Source organism: Chiloscyllium plagiosum, unplaced genomic scaffold (genome assembly GCF_037043375.1).
Source record: "Chiloscyllium plagiosum isolate Xiang-an unplaced genomic scaffold, Cpla_swu_hap1 HiC_scaffold_1, whole genome shotgun sequence".
Classification (NCBI taxonomy): domain Eukaryota; kingdom Metazoa; phylum Chordata; class Chondrichthyes; order Orectolobiformes; family Hemiscylliidae; genus Chiloscyllium; species Chiloscyllium plagiosum.
Window position 1 is genome coordinate 145,249,691 of NW_028270139.1, and position 19,167 is coordinate 145,268,857.

Sequence of the window (19,167 nt, forward strand, 5' to 3'; positions counted from 1 at the left end):
TGTGCCAAGTGCCTTCTTAAATACCCTGTCAACATGTGTCATGAATTTCAAAGAATTATGTACCCATTGCCGAGGTCTCCTGAACCCCTGTTCTACAACACTACTAAGGGCCCTATCATTAATTGTATCAATCCTGCCCTTGTTTGTTTTACCAAAATACAGTACCCCACATAGAGTTTAATTTGAATCAACCTGCCACTCCTCAACCCATTGACCCAATTGATCAAGATCTCTCTGTAATCTTAGACTACCTTCTCCACTTGCTACTATACCACTGATTTTGGTATCATCTGTAAACTTACTAACCATAGCTCCTAAACTCTAATCCAAATTGTTTATAGAAATGACAAATAAAAGTGGGCCCAGCACTGTTCCCACCGTTCCTATTCTGAAAAACAACCCTCCATCACCACCCTGTATCTCTTACCGTAAAGCCAATTTTGTATTCAATTGGCAAACTCTCCTTGAATGCTATGTGATCTAACTTTACTAATTAGTCTATCATGCAGAACCATGTCGAAGGCTTTACTAATTAATCTATGTAAACAACGTGTACTGCTCTGCCCTCACCAATCTTTTCAGTTACTTTCTCAAAAACTTCAATCAAGTTTGTTAGGCATGATTTCCCTCACACAAAGCTGTGATGACTATTATAATTCAGTCCTTGCCTCTCTAAAAGCATGCCAATCTTATCCTTCAAAATAACCCCCAACAACTTCCCCCACCACTGTCGTCAGTCTCACTGGTCTTCAGTTCCCAGGCTTCTCCTTACAGCCTTTCTTAAATAAAGGCACAACATCATCCATCCTCCAGTCCTCCAGCACCTCACCTTTGTTAATAAATGAGACAAATATCGCTCCAGGATCTCTCCCAATTTCCTCTCTAACCTCACACAATGGGGTACACTTGATCAACTGGAGATTTATCCACCTTTTTGTTTTCTAAGACATCCAGCACTTCCTCTTCTGTAATGTAAACTATTTTAAAAACATAAATATTTCTTTCCCTGAGTTCTCTACCCTCCATTTATTACTCCACAATAAAAACTGACCGGAAATATTCATCACATATCTCTCCCATCTCCAAAGGTTGAACAGTCAGATGACCTCGTTGATCTTTAAGGGACCCTATTCTCTCCCTAGTTGCTCTTTTGCTCTTAATGTACCTGTAGAATCTCTTTGGATTATCCTTAACCTTATTTGCCAAGGCTATCTCATATCCCTTTTTGCATTCCTGATTTCCCTCTTAAGAATGTCCCTATACGAGTTTTGAGAAGATTTGTAGCTCAGGTTGAGGTTTTGGATGTAGGTTTGCTCACTGAGCTGCAAGGTCCATTTCCAGATGTTTCGTTACCTTACTAAGTAACATCTTCACCACAGGAAATGACATCACCAACCCAAAGAAACCTAAACATACAAATAGAAAGCAGGAATTTTCAGCATTGCTTCGCCTGAGGCCCACTGAAGATGTTACCTAGCAAACTTATATCCAATGTGCCTATACTCTTTACCCTCTTCAAGAGATTCATTTGATCCCAGTTCTCTATGTCTAATGTATAATTTTTTCTTATCCTTGAGCAGAGCCTCAGTATTTTTATTCATCCATTGTTTCCTAATCTTACCTGTCTTACCCTTCACTCGACCAGGAACATAATTCCTCTCAACTCACATTATCATACTTGTGAAAGCCTTCTGCTTGTGAGCTGTCCATTTACCTGTGAATAGTCTACTCCAATCAAATTTTGAAAATTACTGACTCATACCATTAAAATTTGCTTTACTCCAATTAAGAACATTAACTTTAATGAAAGGCTCATCCTTTACCATAACTATTTTAAAACTACTAGAATTCTGATCAGTAGTTCCAATGTGTTCCTTTGTTAACACTTGAGTCACTCCCCCTGCCTTATTTCTGAAGAGAAGGTCAAATTTTGCCCCTTCTCTAGTCCGCATATTTACATACTGATAAAGAAAATTACCTTGAGCACAGTTAACAAATTCCTCACCATCCGAGCCCTTAACACTAAGGCAGTTCCTGTCAATGTTTGGAAAATTAAAATCCCCTTCTATTACAAAACTATTATTCTTACAAATATCTGAGATCTGTCTACATACTTGTTCCTCAATTTTCCTCAACTATTGGAGGGTCTACAGTACCATTCCATCAAGGTGATCATCCCCTTCTTGTTTCTAAGTTCTACCCATGTAACTTCACTGGATGGTCCCTCAGAAATATCCTAAGTACAGCAGTAATGTTTTCCTCAATCAAAAATGTCACTCCTCCTCCTCTCTTGCCTCCCTTCCTATCCTTCTTATAGCATTAAAACCCGGAATATTGAGCTGCCAGTCCTGTCTCTCTCTCAGCCTTGTTACTGTAATAGCTAGGAGGTCCCAGTCCCATGTTCCCATGTGTGCCCTGCGTTCATCAGCAGATTATTGCACGTCATGTGCGGTCATCGTATATCAACAGTTTGTTTTGTTTTACACAGTCATCCTGACAGCATTCCTGAAGTAATTCTAACTGGGACTTGTCAGAGAAATGATACAATCTGAAGGGATCCAATTATGCCAGACACCAAATATGGATTAGAGGTTTGAGGGATTGTCTAATGTGAAGCAAAGCTGATATCCATCTCTTATTTGCCCAGCTCTATTAGAGAAGGAGGGGTTAGGTAACAACAGCGATTTACAAAACATGGATTTCCTGCACCATTAGCTTTTACAGAATCTGACATAAGATAAGGGGGGATGATATATCAAGCAACACAAGTGATGCTAGCCTCCATTGTGATACCAGGTAAAAACAATGACTGCAGATGCTGGAAACCAGATTCTGGATTAGTGGTGCTGGAAGAGCACAGCAGTTCAGGCAGCATCTGAAGAGCAGTAAAATCGACGTTTCGGGCAAAAGCCCTTCATTGTGATACCGACAAGCCCCATGAGGAGTTGAGCATCAAAGCTAGGATATGCTGAGATATTGGAATGATGGAGAAACAGGACTTTATGAGAGTAATGTTTTGGAAAGCAGAGTTTTGGATGATCTAGAGATTAGGGAGAGTGGTTTTGAAAGGCGTTGGCACAATAAAGTCTCGAGGTATGAAAATCATGGATGAAGATTCAACCTCAGATAAGATAAAGTGGGAGAATGTTATGGAGTGGAAGTAGGAAGCTCTTAAAAATTGACACAATATAGAACATAGACCATCACAATGCAGTGCAGGACCTTTGACCCTCCATGTTGTGCAAACCTGTGAAACCAATCCAAAGCTCATCTAACCTACATTATTCCATTTTCGTCCATAAGTCTATCCAATGACCAGTTAAATGCCCTTAAAGTTGGCGAGTCTACTATTGTTGCAGTGCTTTCCATGCCCCTACATCTGACACCTGTTCTATAACTATCACCCCTCAATTTAAAGCTATGTCCCCTTGTGCTAGCCATCACCATCTGAGGAAAAAGGCTCTCATTATCCACCTTATCTTAACCACTGATTATCTTGTATGTCTCAATTAATTCACCTCTCAACCTTCTTCTCTCCAATGAAAACAGCCATAAGTCCCTCAGCCTTTCCTCGTAAGACCTTCCTTCCATACTACAGATCAGAGCAGACAAAAAATTCAACTGTAGAATGTGTGGCATAAGAAGAGATTTTCTGCAGTTATCTTACGACAATAATTTGATCCTTATTTAGAATTATAAGCAAAGTAAACTTGAGAATTATACCTGCATAATAACCTTGAAGCTAAATGCATTAAAATTGTGCCCCACTAACCTTGTTGTCTTTGAGTATGTTCCTATCTAAGTATGCTTTGGAAAACCCTATGACGTTGTAGCCTGAAATCTGCTTTGAATTGCCACTCAGCTGGGATGCATTTGAGATGGTCTTAGAGCTGTTTCTGAGATTTTCACCTCAAATCTACCAGAAAAATTGACACCTGAGTTCTCTTTAGATTAGATTACTTACAGTGTGGAAACAGGCCCTTCGGCCCAACAAGTCCACACCGACCCACCGAAGCGCAACCCACCCAGACCCCTACATTTACCCCTTACCTAACACTACGGGCAATTTAGCATGGCCAATTCACCTGACCTGCACATCTTTGGACTGTGGGAGGAAACCGGAGCATCCGGAGGAAACCCACGCAGACACGGGGAGAACGTGCAAACTCCACACAGTCAGTCGCCTGAGGCGGGAATTGAACCCGGGTCTCCGGCGCTGTGAGGCAGCAGTGCTAACCACTGTGCCACCATGCCTTCTCCTTTCGAAATAAAAACTGAATTCCTTTCAAAACCTCCTACAAAATTATTCGGTGAAGGGAAAGCTTCCAGTGAGCCTTCTTCAGACCTCCAGTTAATTCTGCTTTCTTACCACAGATGCTGCCCGAAATGCTGAGCTTTTCCAGCAATTTCTCTTTTTCAATTTTTGGCATGGGCAGTTCCTTTGGTTTGTTGCAAAATTATTTGATTAGATTCCCTACAGTGCGGAAACAGGCCCTTCGGCCTGTTAAGACGGACCCGGAGGGTCCCGTCTTTGCGTGTTCTTTTGGAAGGAGAGACTCACACTGGCAACTATGATTAGACGCAGACAGCAGTTTATTCACAGAATCTTAACTGGTACAACGAATCTACAGGCATGCATTCGTTGGAGAAGGCGTTCTGCCTTCCCGTTCAAAGTTGACACAATTATACTTCGCGCTGCCTGGAGTCCCCGGTCAGTTCGCCTTCCCCATTGGTCCATTCATCTGCGCGCGCTGGGGATCCGTCCTCCTATTGGCCGCATCGAAGTGCCTGTCCAGCTCCTGCTGTGCTTGACAATGGCTCAGCCATCCCTGGGAGCGGTTCCGATCCCGTATTCAATAGTCCATTGTGTCAAGGAATTACTATGCGTCTGACAGGCTAGCCATTTTCAATAGTTTTAGTTTAACTAAATTGTCAATTACACTTATCAACTTTAGACTTAAATAGAGCCATTCACACTCACTAGTTACAGGTTCCGATAGAGCAATTCACACTTGTCTAACAGTTACAGATTCCGATCAGTTTCTTTATTAATCCCAAGTTTCGATGGGGCAATTGATACTGGCTGGTATTTACAGGCTCCAAGATTTAATTAACATTATGCATATCCCTTACAAGCTCCAGCAGTCATGCAATCGCCTGCAGCAGCTCGCTTGGCTGTTGTTAACCATTTCAGGGCTGGAAGTGTCACCCTCCCTAGCCCTACATTAAACACCGCAGTGAAATCTCCCCAACAGGCCCAACAAGTCCACACCGACCCTCCGAAGAGTAACCCACCCAGACCCATTTCCCTCTGACTAATGCACCTAACACTATGGGCAATTTAGCATGGCTAATTCACCTGACCTGCACATCTTTGGAGTGTGGGAGGAAACCAGAGCACCCAGAGGAAACCCACGCAGACACGGGGAGAATGTGCAAACTCCACACAGAAAGTTGCCCGAGGCTGGAATCGAACCTGGGACCCTGGTGCTGTGAGGTAATGTACCGCCACCATACTGCCCCTCCACCATGAAATTGGAAACAAGGAGGTGCAGTTGAATCCTCCAGACTCTTCACTCTCTTCCATTTCTGCCACAACTTGCACTTTAATTGCTGCTGTAAATTATATATTTCTGCAAAGGAATCCATATTGAATAGCCATTCTGCGTTCTGCCCCTGAAAATTTGTGTTTCTATGTTGATGGTGAGCTTTCTTGCGTGCTCAGGATTGAGGTCGGGATTTCTGCTGTCACTTATGTCAAATTCTGACCTGCTTCATACTTGAAACATGGCATTGTTGGTGGGAACTTATAACTTATATTTGATTTTTTGGAGAGGAGGTAGAAAAACCTCAAGGAATCCACAGAAAAGTATACTTAAATATCCCCACAGCAATGAATGTACAAGAGGAGAAGAGGAAGTATATGATAGCTGTTCCTGTAAGGATCTTACAACTGGTTTTCCCGAGTTGTCAACAATTGAAAGATAGACTCACAAAATAAAGTTACCCCAAATCTCCCCATTCATCGCATCCTCTCTCATCTCCAAACAGCTAGGTTCTTTAAATATTTCAAGCCCAGTAATAGGATTCGGCTACATCAAAGACCTCTGGACAGGAGCCAGAAAGTCTCAGAGTCAAAGACCATTGCTGTTGGCCTGCTAGTGTTCACATTTCTTACTCCAATCCATTAAAACTGGTGTAGATTCTCTCTACACAGTTTTATTTCTTATTTAAGTATTTATGTCATTAATAAACATTTTTAAAAATATACTTTGTTTGCGAACAACTTTTATTACTTTTAGATGTTTGTAGAGGAGTACATTTTAACTTGTCTGTTAGTGCTAACTGTACAACAATCTGTATAAACACGCTGTAACATAGTCACTCAACAAGTAGCACAGTGGCTCAGTGAATAGCACTGCTGCCTCACAACGCCAAGAACCCAAGTTCGATCCCAGCTTGGGTGACTGTGTGGAATTTGCACATTCTCCCTGTGTCTGCATGGGTTTGCTCCAGTTTCCTCCCATGGTTCAAAGTTGTGTGGGTTAGGTGAACTGGCCATGCTGAATTGTCCACAGTGTTCAGAGATGTTTAGGTTAGATGCATTAGTCAGGGGTAAATGTAGAGTAATGGGTCTGGGTGGGATAGACTTCAGAGTGGTGATGTGGACTTGTTGGGCTGAAGGGCCTGTTTCCACATTGTAGGAATTGTAATGCGATGACTCTGAATAGTGGTATAACTTTAAGGGACTGGAAGCACAATGTCAATTGTCACCAGAGGTGAAAACCATAGAATGAGTGCACATCCTCATGTGAATTTGAAGCAAGCCTCACTACTTTCAACATAATTGGATATCTCTATGACATTTAACTTCATTTTAAGGAATATACAAATCTATACACATACACATACAATAATCAAATTCCATAGTTTCCATAGGGACCTCAAGGTAACTGGTCATTTATGAGCAGATTTCAAAAGCTTGCTCGTTTTGAGACTAAACAAAAGGTTACTTCATCCTTCAGATGGATTCCAATATGAAATGTATTATTGAAAAGGTTGCTTGCATTATCTTCAAAATCTAAGTCCAGAGCATCAACCTTGACATTTTATAAACTCATTTATGTGACATGTGAGTCGCTATTTGCCATTGAGAAGGTGGTGGTGAGCTACTTTCTTGAACTGCTGCAGTCCATTTGCTGCAATGCCATTAGGGAGGGACTTCCTGGATTTTGAAAGAGTGACAGTGAAGGAATGGTGATATATTTCCAAGTCAGGATGATGAGTGTCTTGGAGGGGAACTTGCAGGTGGTGGAAATGGATTTATTTCTGTGATCCAAACAAAAGTATGGGTAATGACAGCATTGAGTTTTGTAATGTAAGGTCTGTCCCTCGTTTGGCAAAGGAATAAAGGAAGGGGACCAGTTCATTTCTTCTCATCTGGCTTGTTAATTGTTCGGGTTATCAAACTGGAACTGTAATGTGTTTTGGAATTCTGACTGAGATCTGACCTTAATATTTACAGCATCATTAACACTTTCAAATGTGGAAAATGGAAAAACTGAAAGAAATCGGATGCTGTAAATCAGAAATGAAAACAGAAATTGCTGGAAAAGCTCAGTAGGTCTGTGGAGAGAAATCAGAATTAACTTTTCAGATCGAGTGATCCTTCCAGACAGCAGGAAAATGGAAACTCACCTTTAATTATTCAGGGCAGAAAGCATAAGTTCAGCAGTCATGGAATATACAAAGGAGCTGCTAATTCAAGGAGCTCACTTTGGCAAATCAGATGAGATGGAATACAAAATGCAGAAGTGAACACAAAAGGAAAAGATTTCTCTCTCAAGAAGAAAAGTATCCAGTGATAACATTGATTAGATAGAAACATTCAAAAAATGTGAAGCTTAAACCTAACTGTAATATTTGCTACTGTTAACAATCCAAGAAACTGACTAATTAACCATGGTCTCAGGTTAAAACCTTTTATCTTAAGGACATCCCAGATGTTCTAAACATCCTTTGTATTGAACACTATTGTGAGGTACACAATATATGAGGATCCAAGTGACTCACAAAGTTTGCATACTTGACATCATGTCTTTATTATTTTTCTCAATGTAATAAATTTGTTCTTTCATTAACTCAAGAAAGCTTAGTCATTGGGTCCTTGTTGCTTACAGTGAAAAGTAGGCAACTTCAGTAAGGTAAAGCCTTATGCTCACTAGAACGTAAGCATTTGTTGTGCCTAACCAAGAAGGGAAAACTATTCTCAGCTGGTTGTAACAGGCCAATTATCTGGTCAAACACGAGCCGTAATTTCTCCTGTGAGTACTTGAAAATAGTCTAAAATGAATGTCGGCCCGAAAATTTTAATATTTTCAGCAAGTTTCCTTATTGTAGCTAGGGTTGTTCAATGCAGCATGCACTGTTTGATGTAGATGTGCTACATGATCAGTTTAGTCAGTAGATAAAAATCAGTCCGAACTTAAGAGGCAAGTCCTAAATCATTTAGGATTTATTGACTAATCCAATAGTACCTCAAGCAGAGCCTTTCAATCAGAGGTTGTGGGTCATGTGAGGCAGGAAACTTCAAATTATACGGTATAGTCTCCTGTAGCTTATCATTAGATCTAAATCACTATACAGCTCTTGTTACATGAACAGCTTGGTGGTTCTAAAACCTCGTAGTTTAATAACGATTGAAGTGAATTTGTAACAAGTGGGCACCTAGATGATTCAATGGTTGGCAGTACTGCCTTACAGCAGCAAGGACCCAGGTTCTGTTCCACTCTTAGATAACTGTCTGTTTGGACTCTACATGTTCTCCCCATGTCTGTGTGGATTTCCTCTGGGTGCTCTGATTTCTTCTCAACAGTCCAAAGATGTGAAGGTTAGGTGGATTAGCTGTGTTAAATTGACCATACTGACCAGAGATTTGCAGGTTAGTTGGGTTAGCCATGGATATGCAGGGATAGGGTGGAGTACTCTTTTCAGGGTCAGTGTGAATGTGATGGGCTGAATGGCCTGCTTCCACATTGTAGGGATTCTATAGTTCCATTTAATGGCACTGATAACCTCAGCTAATATAGATCTTAATCGGGATCAACAATTGAAAAAGATGTTTGGGAACGCATCTGGTGCGGTATAGATGTGAGATGTAGCTGATATTTATGAATCAATTCCAATCAGCTTCACAAGGTCAGGATTGATTTTGCACTGCAAGCAATTTGAAGGGTGAAGAGTCAATGGGGTAACATGACACGCGACTGTCCAGCAGACCCATAAAATTAAAGTTAATAGGGTCGAGATAACAAATATTTCTGGAAGCCAGTACAATCTTTCAAGAATAATTAAAAGGGAGCTCAGGGGCACCTTTTTCATGTAGAGGGTGGTGCGTATATGGAATGAGCTGCCACAGGAAGTGGTGGATGCTGGTATAATTGACACATTTAGAAGGCATCTGGATAAGAAGAGTTTAGAGGGATATGGGCCAAATGCTGGCAAATGGGATTAGATTTATTTAGGATATCTGGTCTGCATGGACGAATTGGACTGAAGAGTCTGATTCCACGTTGTATATCTCTATGATTCTACAACTATTTTTACTTTAAATATGTTAACTATGGCAATGGAGCATCACAGTCTGAAGTTGGAATGGGGAGGTGGGAACTTTCAGTCCCACAAATGGGAAGTTTACATCAACTCAGATATTGAAATGTTAAACTTTGACCTGTGTGGTCAGAGGGAAGGAGACTTCGCTGGAGTGAAACAAAGACAGAGTAAGTAACTGGAAATTTTGGAATTTGAGCCAAAGAGACAATTTAGTGCTGGGGGAAAACAGGTCCTTTAATTAATTTTTGCCACATGATACAAAGTTTCTAGAGCAAGAGATAAGTGGAAGTGGAGATGAGATGGGGACAGAGAGGTCTACCTGCACTGAGACCAATGACAACATGATGTCATCGAGTCATAGAGATGTACAGCATGGAAACAGACCCTTCAGTCCAACCCGTCCATGCTGACCAGATATCCCAACCCAATCTAGTCCCACTTGCCAGCACCCAGTCCATATCCCTCCAAACCCTTCCTATTCATATACCCATCCAAATGCCTTTTAAATGTTGCAACTGTACCAGCCTCCACCACTTCATCTGGCAGCTCATTCCATATACGTACCACCCTCTGTGTGAAAATGATGCCCCTTAGGTCACTTTTGTATCTTTCCCCTCTCACCCTAAACCTATGCCCTCTAGTTCTGGATTCCCTGACCCCAGGGAAAAGACTTTGTCTATTTATCCTATCCATGCCCCTCATAATTTTGTAAAACTCTATAAGGTCACCCCTCAGCCTCCGACGCTCCAGGGAAAACAGCCCCAGCCTGTTCAGCCTCTCCCGATAGCTCAAATCCTCCAACCCTGGCAACATCCTTGTAAATCTTTTCTGAACCCTTTCAAGTTTCACAACATCTTTCTGAAAGGAAGGAGACCAGAATTGCACACAATATTCTAACAGTGGCCTAACCAATGTCCTGTACAGCCGCAACATGACCTCCCAACTCCTGTACTCAATACTCTGATCAATAAAAAAAAACAAAAGCCTTCTTCACTATCCTATCTACCTGCGACTCCACTTTCAAGGAGCTATGAACCTGCACTCCAAGGTCTCTTTGTGATCAGTACAGGGAAAGCAGCTGATTGGTGAAGAGGTTTAATCAGTATTTCTAACCTTTAAAGTGAAAGTTGGGTATTTAGCTTATATTAAAGCATCTAGCCCTTTTCTTTCTCTCTTTCTGAGAAATAGCTTGTTAGGTTTCATTGGCAGCTTAACACTTATTCTAAGGATGACAAATATTTTTCAGAGTGTGGGATGGCAGGTCAGCTGGGCTAAATGAAGTGTAAGTCCCCTGGACATACAATGTGTCCCAGACAAACATGTCACAAGCAGGAAGTATCTACAGCTGTACAAGCTTTAGCTCCGGGGTTCAGAACTTGAGCAGTGACAGGTGTCATTGCTGAGCATCTGGAAAGCAGGGGATCCGTTGATAGCAAATCTAGGAAGATGCTCACACCGCAGGTTATAAGCATAAAGGCAGAGAGGGAATGGGGGACCAACAGAGTGTCTAAGAAAACCAGGCAGGTAGATGCAGGATTCCCTGAGTCTATCGTGCTTGCTCACTGGTGCTCCACTTTTGAAACTGGTGGAAGTGATTGTTCCTCATGGCATTGCAGCCAGAGCTGAGCCCACTGCAACAGTGTTGTCCAGGGGAATGGGAATGTGAGGGATAACCCAGATTGGAATGAATAGAGTTGTTCATAGGAAGGTAAAAAGACAGTAGAAGACATTGGAAACAAATCTGAGCATTGAGTACGCTTAAAAAACAGAATGATGTGAAAAGACAAAATTAAGTTCACTCTAATTTGCATGCATGTAATATTCACACAAGGTAGACAAATAGATACACAAATAGAGATATATGGATATGATCTAATTATTACATGATTGAATAAAAATCAATACTTGGAACTGAATATTCAAGGATATTTGATGTTTAGGAAGGACTGACAGAAAGGAAAATAAAGTGGAGTTGAACTGATAATCAGGAATAGAGTCAAAGAGTCATAGAGATATACAACACAGAAACATACCCATCCAGATGTCTTTTAAATGTTGTGATTATATCAGCCTCCACCACTTCCTCTGGCAGCTCATTCCATACACGTACCACCCTCTGCATGAAAGAGTTGTCCCTTTGGTCCCTTTTATATCTTTCCTGTCTCACCCTAGACCTATGCCCTCTACTTCTGGACTCCCCCACCCCAGGGAAGAGAGTTTGTCTATTTACCCTATCCATGCCCCTCATGATTTTATAAACTTCTATAAGGTCACCCCTCAGCTTCCGACACTCAGGGAAAACAGCCCCAGCTGTTCAACCTCTCCCTATAGCTAAAATCCTCCAACCCTGGCAACATCTTTGTAAATCTTTTCTGAACTTTTTCAAGTTTCACAACATCTTTCCAATAGGAAGGTGACCAGGAAAGGAATGGGATCAGTCGATCTTGTTTTAAAGAATCCTTACAGTGTGGAAGCAGACCATTCAGCCCATCAAGTCAACACCAACCCTCTGAAAAGTATCCCACCCCATCCCTGTAACCCTGCATTTCCCGTGTCCAATCCACCTAACCTGCACTGTGGAATGAAACTGGAGCACCCAGAGGAAAACCATGCAGACATGGGGACAATGTGCAAACTCCAAGGTACCTGAGGCTGAATCGAACCCAGGTCCCTGGTGCTAACCACTGGGCCATTGTGCCCCCTCCCCGAATGGAGGAAATATTATTCGGAAATTAGGAAGAGAGGATCTCTGATCAGAAGAACAATGTGAGGCACCTCTTTGGTTGGAGCAATAAAACAGAAAGAGCCAAAAGATATCAGTTGGAGTCATTTATAGGTCATTAAATAGTGGGGGGGGGGGGGGGGGGGGTAATGTGGAAATGAAGGAAGCTCATAGCATGGGCAACATAATCATCATGGGCGAGTTCAAGCTGCAAAAAGTCTGGGTAAACCACTAAAGATCTGGAAAACTTGTTCCAGGATTGTGTTAGGGATGAATTTCTAGAGCAGCATGTTGAGGAACCAACTAGAGGACATGTATTTTTTAGATCTAGAATTATGCAATAACATAGAGCTAATTGAATTTCCTGATGTCAAAGTACCTTTGAGTGACCATAATATGATAGAATTTACATTACTTTGAAATTGAGGTAGTTCATGCTGAAGCAAGGATGTTACATTTGAAGACAGGGAAATTTTGAAGGTATGAGGAACAAATTAGCTTAGGTAGAGTGGAAAAATGCATAAAAGAGCTTTGCAGTACAGAGAAAGGAAATAGTCTTTAAATAAATATTACATGATTTACAACAACTACATGCTTCTGTGAGATCAAGTGTGGCTAACAAAGGAAGTTCATGACTGTATAGGATTAAAAGAAAAGCTCTACAAAGTAGTCAGTAATTCTGAAGAATAGGAGGTGTTCTAAATACAACAAACCGGAAACAAGGAACTGATATGGAATATGAGAGTAGAATATGAACACAGTCTCAGGAAAAAAAAATAAAAACGAACAGTAAAAATGTATTAGGATGCACAAAAGGAGACAGTTAGCTAAAAAGAATGTAGGTCCATTACAGGCAGAATGGGGAACTAAGAAATAGGAGAGAAGCTAAATGATTACTTTCTGTCTGTTTTCACTTTGGCAGACACATGAATAATCCAGAATTAAAAATCTAAGTGACTAGGGAGAATGAGAAGTTGAAAGAAATCAGTATTAGTGAGAAAATTGTAGTGGAAAAATTAATAGGTCTGCAAGTTAATATATACCCAGAACCTGGTGTTCTACATCCCTGAGTGTTGAAGGAGATAGCTATAGAGATAGACATGATTTGGAGATGCCAGTGTTGGACTGGGGTAATTCACCTGATGAAGGAGCGTTGCTCCAAAAGCTAGTGTGCTTCCAATTAAACCTGTTGGACTATAACCTGGTGTTGTGTGATTTTTAACTTTATAGAGATAGAATTAGTGATGATCTTCCAGAATTCTATTCATACTGCAATGATTCCCATGGATTGGAAAGAAACAAATACCACCACACCATTTAAGAAAGGAGCGAGAAAGAAAACATGGAACAATAGCTTTGTTAGCCTTATATCAGTAGCAGGGACAACATTCGAGCCCATTATCAAGGTGGGGTTAGATAGATGCTTGGTTGATAATAATATGAAATAAAAAACAAAGAGCTGCGGATGTTGCAAATCAGAACCAGAAATAGTAACTGCTGGAAAAACTCAGTAAGGCTGGCAGAATCTGTGGAAGGAATCATAGTCAGCATGTATTTACAAATGAGAAGCATTGTTTAACAAATTTTTTGGAGATCTTTAAAGATGTTTCTTGCAAAACTGATAAAAGAGAGCTCATGGACGTCAGGTACTTAGATTTTCAGAAGGCTTTTCACAGAGTTATGCCCTGGAAGTTGGTTAGAAAGATTAAAGAACTTGGGATGGGAGGTGATGTACTGGCATGGATTAATAATTGGCTAAGAGACAGAAAACAGACAGTGGGAATAAGTTGACAGGCTGTGACTAGTGGGGTGCTGTAAAGGTCAGCACTTGAGCGCTAGCTGTTCACAATATATATCAATGATTTAATGCCATGGACCAAATGTAATATAAGTGAGAGTGAATGTTATGAAGATGCTGCTTCAGAAGGATTCAGACAAGCTTACTGAATGGACCAGAACGTAGCAGATATAATATAATGTGGAAAAATAAGAGGTTATCGGCTAAGTAGGTGAAACAGATGCATAAAGTATTTCTTCAATTTCAAGTGGCTGGAAAGCTTAGATATACAGAAGGACCAGGATGTTGATAAGTCACTGAAGTCACCAACATGCAAGTGCAGCAAGATATTTGGAAGGCTAATTGAATGGTACTCTTTGGAACAAGAGGTTTTGAGTACAGGAGTAGTAAAATCTTGCTTCAATTGTACAGGAGCTTGTTTAGCCCATACCCAGAGCACTGTGTGCAGTTTTGGACTCCTTATCTCAGAACAAATATTGTTGCCATAGAAGGAGTGCAACAAAGATTACATAGAGCTCCCAGGATGACAGACTCTCCTGCGAAGTGAGATTGGACAAACTGGGTCTATATCCTCCAGTGGCTCAAAGGATCTCATTGAAAAACTTTCTAAATACTTAAAGGGATCTGGAACCAGGGTATGCTTTAAAAATAAGGGGAGACCACTGAGGACCAAGATGAGGGGATTTTTTTTATGTCAGTGTGTTGACAACCTTTGGAATTCTGTATTACAGATAGCTAAGAAGGCTCAGTGTTTGGGTATGTTCCAGATAGAGATGTCTTTTCCACCATGACTGGATTAATCTGTAATAGATTATATCAGTTAAAAGGGAGTGACGTGAAACCAGCAAATCTAGACGATAAATTCCTATCCCATGTTGCAGGAGAAACAAAAGGACCCTTACCCGAACATCCAAACTTACCCTGAAAACCACTTCCTTATTCAGCCGGGAAGACCACTCACAGTCGATTTTTGAACCCACCCTAAACCTCAAAATCCATAGAACACAATCTCTGACAACACCAAACTTTCCAATCCTCATTTCCAACTCTCATTACACAGTCAACAGGAGGACTTAGGTAGGTATGTATTAAATGATATTTTGCATCTGTTTTTACTGTGGAGAAAGAAATGGAGACTAGAGAACTCAGGGACATAAATATTGATGTTTTGAAAACAATTCATATTACAGAAGAGGAAGTTCTGAAGATCTTAGAAAGTATAACGGTGGATAAATCTCTGGGTCCTGATCAAGTGTACCCCAGGATGTAATGGGAGGTTAGGGAAGAAATTAAGAGGCCCCTAGCAGAGATATTTATCTCAACTATAACCATAGGTGAGGTGTCGGGGAACTAGAGGATGACTAATGTTGTGCCTTTACTTTAGAAAGGCTGTAAGGGGAAGTCTAGGAACTACAGACTGTGAGTCTGACATCCATGATGGGTGAGTTGTTGGAGGTGAGTTTGAAAGGTGGGATATGCATACATTTGGAGAGATAAGGACTAATTGAGGGTTTTGTGTGAGGTATCACAAACTTGATTGGGTTTTTTGAAGAAGTAACTAAAAAGATTGATGAAGGCAGGACAGTAGCCGATGTTTACAGATTTTAGTAAAGCCTTGGACAAGGTAGACTAATTAGTAAAGTTAGATCAATTGGAATTCAGGATGAGCTTGCCAATTGGATACAAAATTAGCTTGATGATAGGAGACTGGAGGTTGTTTTGTAACCAGGGGTGTTCCACATGGATTGGTTTTGGATATACAGAGGAACTTTGACTATCGGTATTTGATTGTCTGAAATCGGATCGCAAGATTGCAACGTCCCAATGCTTGGCTAAACTATGCTATCCGGCATTCAATTATCTGGAATTCGATTAACTGAATGAAATATTCCCACCCATGTCCTTCAGATAATCAAGTTCCTCTGTACTTACCAGGATGTTGCTGAGAATGGAAGGTTTGAGTTATAAACGTAGTTTGGATAGGCTGGGACCTTTTTCATTGGAGCGTAGGAGGTTGAACCTTATAGAGATTTATAAAGTCATGAGAGGTATAGATAAGATGAATAACAAGGATTTTGTTTTTGCCATAGGACAGGGGAGTTAAAACTAGGGAGCATATTTTTAAAGTGAGATGAAAAAATATCAATAAGGATATGGGGCATTTTTACACAGAGCGTATGTCCTATGTAGAATAAATGGCCAGAGGAAATGGTGGATGCAGGTACAGTAAGGAAAGATTTAGAGGCAGGCAAGTGGGACTACTTTTGGTTGGGAACCCAGTCAGCATGGACTAGCTGGGCCAAGGATCTGTTTCCATGCTCTATGACTCCATGATTCTGTGTTAGTTTGTGCTTATTCAAATTACCTTCACCTTAAACTGGCTAAACACCATTCTGTCTGATACACTGTCCTGTTCCTGTCCCATGTTTTTCCAATCTTTATCTTACATCAGACCAATAAATATAGAAAATCATCAAAATTTATACACCCATGATCACTTAGGTATACATTGTTTACATTTCATTCTTGTACAATAATCAAAAATATTCATTTCTAGGTATTTCTCCCAACCTGTCAATTGGTTGTTCTCAAAATTGATAAAGGCCTTAGATGTAAAATGTTCCTATTCAATCATTTCTACTGATGTGGACCTGTAGTGTGATCATCATTCATGCATGCTAAAATGTGCTTGACAGTGCCACTCATCCTATTCCTGTTGGCACCTCTTTTTATAACATCATGCCCACTGCACCCACTGCCCATCCCACCCCTTACATCTCAATCGTTATGATCCCTACATTCTCTGTGTTTCCCAACTGAGCCTCGATCTCTCCTTGGTCGAACCAATGATTTCCTGACCTGATCAATCTTTTCCTTGTCTCAATGATCATCCTGAATTTTAGGAACATAGGAACAGTAGAAGGCTCTTCAGCCCATCAAGCTTATTCTGACCGAACCTCGCCACAGCCAGCCTTTAATCTCCATGCTTCACTCTCACTAATCGCCCCCCTACCTACCCGAAAATCACTTTGCCTCTTAAACTGGATTCTGGGAAAGGTCAAACAAACCAACTACCAGCTTCCCAATAAATATCAGGGCCAAAATTCTGCCATGTATCAATTAAAATGATTTGTAATTAAAAATCACAGTCACAACTCCTCTCCTGGGTCTTACCTTCTTGATAATATTAAATTAGCTGCTTCATTATTTCCATATTCAGTTCCAGAATAGACTGAGCCAATGCAATTAATAGCAGCTGAAGAAAATAATTGTTCAAACATCTGCAAAAACTTTCAATGTTTTCCTTTTCTGTCACTTTAAATTGGAGTTTCAAACTTGTAATGCTCAGTAGAATTTCTGCCATTCATCAGAGAAGGTAGGTTAGGATGCCACAGTTCCAACTATCAAAGCAAATCTTATTCATCCAGCTTGAGGAAGGCCCTCCAACAAGAGGAGGAGAATGGAAGTGGTTCAAAGATTCACCAAAGGCTTCCATCAAGAAATGCAACATAGATGTTAACATATAGGAAGCCCTGGTTCAGGAGAAACCAACTTGGAAGAAGTTAATAAAGTGTGGTGCTGGAAAAGGTATCGCAGGTCATGCAGCATCTGAGGAGCAAGAGAGCCGACATTTCTTTTGGGCAGGACCCCTCTTCCAGACTGGGGAGGAGGAAGGGGCTGAGAGATAAATGGGGAGGGAAGGGAGTGGAGCTCGGGGAAAGGTGGACAAAGGTAAGAAGTGACAGTCATACGTCAATGGCGAGGGTGGAGTGGATAGGTGGGAAGGAAGAAGGACAGGTAGGTCAGGTCAAGAGGGCGGATCCGAGTCGGAGGGTTGGATCTGGGAGGTTTGGAAACTGGTGAATTCCATGCTGAGGTCGTGTGGTTGTAGGCTCCTGAGGCGTAAGATGAGGTGTTCCTCCTGCAGTTTGAGGGTGGCCTTTTGTTGGCAGTGGAGGAAGCCCAGAATAGATATGTCCTCAGTGGAGTGGGAGGGGGACTTGAAATGGATGGCCATGGGAAGGTGCGGTTGATTGATGCATACGACAAGAGATGTTCCCTGAACTATTCCGCAAGTTTGCGCTTGGTCTCCCCGATGTAGAGACCACATCAAGAGCATTGTATGCAGTAAATGAGGTTGGAGGATGTACAAGTAAATCTCTGCCTGATTTAGAATGAACCTTTTGGGGTTTGGATGAAGGTGAGGGGGAGAGGTGTGGGGGCAGGTTTTCCACCTGTTACGGTGGCAGGGGAAGGCACCAGGAGTGGAGAAGGGGTTGGTGGGCAATGTGGAAGTAATGAGGGAGTCAGGGGGGAAATGGTCCCTACAGAATGCAGTTAGGGGTGGGGAGGGGAATATATTTTTGGTGGTGGACTCTGACTGTAGGTGGCGAAAATGTAGAGGATGATGCGATGGATTTGGAGATTGATGAAGTGGAATGTGAGGACAAGGGGGATTTTATCTTTGTTGGAGTTGGGGGAGGTGGGGTTCAAGATCAAAAGTGCAGGAAATGGGGGTGATACAATTGAGGTTTTCCATTGATCACTGAGGGGGGAAAATTGTGGTCCTTGATGTAGGAGGACATCTGAGATGTTCTGGAGTGGAATCATTCATCCTGGGAGCAAATACAACGGAGGTAGAGGAATTGGGAGTAAGGGATCATGCTTATAAAGGAGTGATGGTGGAAGGAGGTGTAGTCAAGGTAACTTTGGAGTTGGTAGGTTTGTAGTAGACGTTGGTGTGTCACCAGTCACGGGAGATAGAGGTGGAGAGGTCCAGGAAGGGGAGGGAGGTGTCAGACATGAAACGATGACCCTCTTGTTCCTCAGATGCTGCCTAACCTGCTGTGCCTTTTCCAGCGCCACTCTTTAGCAACTCTGATTCTCCTGAGTCTGCAGTCCTCACTGTCTCCAACTTGGAAGAAGTTCCTATATAAAGGGACACAATTCTTTGAGATGACCCATTAGCAAATGGAAGCATGGAAAAGGAACTGGAGAAAGGAAAGCCAATGATCTCATGGCCAAGGGCAACTCC